General features: G+C 40.5%; 1 non-coding gene across 1 annotated transcript; it reads left to right on the top strand.

The window, feature by feature from the left end:
* Positions 1-660: 660 nt before the first annotated feature.
* On the top strand, positions 661-794 carry LOC121099933. The gene has a single exon (XR_005831662.1). It is a non-coding gene; the product is annotated as a U8 small nucleolar RNA (small nucleolar RNA).
* The last annotated feature ends 1,228 nt before the right edge of the window (positions 795-2,022 follow it).

Raw genomic sequence — 2,022 nt, 5'->3', positions numbered from 1 at the left:
ATTGAACTAAGATAACCACACACCCCCCCTTTTTCCCACTGATGGCCAAGGAGAGAAACTTCCTAAATACACCTGAGAGACGGAGAAAAGAGTGAAACTCACCTGCCATAAACTTTCACACTCTGAGAAAAAAAAGGGGGGCTTTGCTGTGTTTGGAGACCTAAGAAGAGAGGAGACTGCCCATGAGTTAATGGAAGGTCTCAGGTGCATCACACTCTGCCACCCCCAACCTGGGGCGAGCGCCATGGGAAGGGGTGTATCACGCCTGCCCACGCTCCGGCTGTTCTCACAGAGCCATGCCCGCCCTCCCCATCCCTGAGTTTGTAATCGTTGAGTGAGACTTAAAGGAATCTGCCAAGTCAGTGCATACGATGCAGAGGCCAGGAAGGGAGGGGGAGTGAGGGAAGGAAGGTGCTACATGAAAACAAGGTGTCCCCATGCCCGTCACCAAGTGAGGGGAGAGCCCATGGGAACTGCCTAACTTGGCCCTGCTGGCCAAGGCATTATTCCCACCACCCGGCGAAGAATCATACTTGCTGCTACAGAGAATATACACATCTGAAATTCTATTAAATGTTGTTAGCTTGTAGAAAGTTTGAACCAATTAAAACCACTCACACCAAAACAGAATACTATCTAAAGAAAAAAAAATCATTGAAATTATCAGGTAGGATAATCTTTTCCTGTTCCTGCTTTTAGAGGGCAGATTGGAAAAGGATGATTGAAGTTTGCATGATTTGTGATTAACTTTCTGCATAATCAGGACTTATGCACCCTGATTGTTCCTATTTGATTCTTTCTGGAAAAAAACAAATCATTGGTTACTGTGACAGGTACTCTTTTCATGTGTGCTCATTCTGTTCAGTTCTTTCCAAAGTGTCTATTTATATCCTTTGGCCACTTTTCTCTTGTCTCTTAATTATTGATTTGTAAAAGCTTTTTATATAAGAAGGATATTAACTTTTGCCCATTTTGTAATAAATAACATCATAGGCCTTTCAACTATTTTGGTCACATAGAAATCATTTTTGTTATTATTTAGCTGTTTAAGTTTTCATATACATCTATTATTTTCCTGTAAGTGTTTCTGGCTTGGGAGTTATAGTTAGAAATTCATGTTTATTTTAAAATTACAGAATTATTCACTGAAGTTTTCTCCCAATAGGGGTACCTGGCTGGCTCAGTCCGTGGAGTGTGTGACTCCTGATCTCCAGGTTGTGAGTTTGAGTCCTACATTGGGTGTAGAGATTACTTAAAAATAAAATCTTTAAAAACAAAATAAAATTTTCTCCCCATAGTTCCATGGTTCCATTTTTAAAGACATGTATATTTAAATCTTTACTGTCTGTGGGCATAAGATATGAGATCAGGTTTTAACCTTTTATCCCCCTTCAAATGATTTGTTAGTTTTCCTAACCTGTAATGGATTTCTGTCTCATTTTCTCATTGCTTTAAATTCATACGCATGTTTGGAACTATTAGTGGGCTTTCAATCTGTCTGTTCTGGTGTCAATGATACCATAGCTGTACAATTTTAGAGATGATTAGGGGCTGTACCAATTATTACTTTTCTGTTTCCAAAATTCTTGGACCATTTTCATATGTTTTCTTCCAACTGAATTTTAAATGTATATGATCTTTACTTTTTGTCAAGAACAGCCTTATTTGGCATATGTGGTAGTCAGAATAATGTCCCCTACCCACAAAGATGTGCATGTCCTAACTCTTAGGACCGTGAACAAGTTAACCTACATGACAAAGGGATTTTGTTGATGTCATTAAATTAGGGATCTTGAGGTGGGGAGATGAAGGTCATCTGGGTTAGCCCAGTGTGATCCCAAGGGTCCTTTTATTTTATTATTTTATTATTATTTTTTTATTTATTTGACAGAGACAGAGACAGCCAGCGAGAGAGGGAACACAAGCAGGGGGAGTGGGAGAGGAAGAAGCAGGCTCCTAGCGGAGGAGCCTGACGTGGGGCTCGATCCCAGAACACAGGGATCACGCCCTGAGCCGAAGGCA

This window comes from Ursus maritimus, unplaced genomic scaffold (genome assembly GCF_017311325.1).
Source record: "Ursus maritimus isolate PB19 unplaced genomic scaffold, ASM1731132v1 scaffold_1, whole genome shotgun sequence".
Taxonomy (NCBI): domain Eukaryota; kingdom Metazoa; phylum Chordata; class Mammalia; order Carnivora; family Ursidae; genus Ursus; species Ursus maritimus.
Note: the sequence above shows the minus strand (reverse complement) of the source record. Positions and strands in the feature narration are given on the sequence as shown.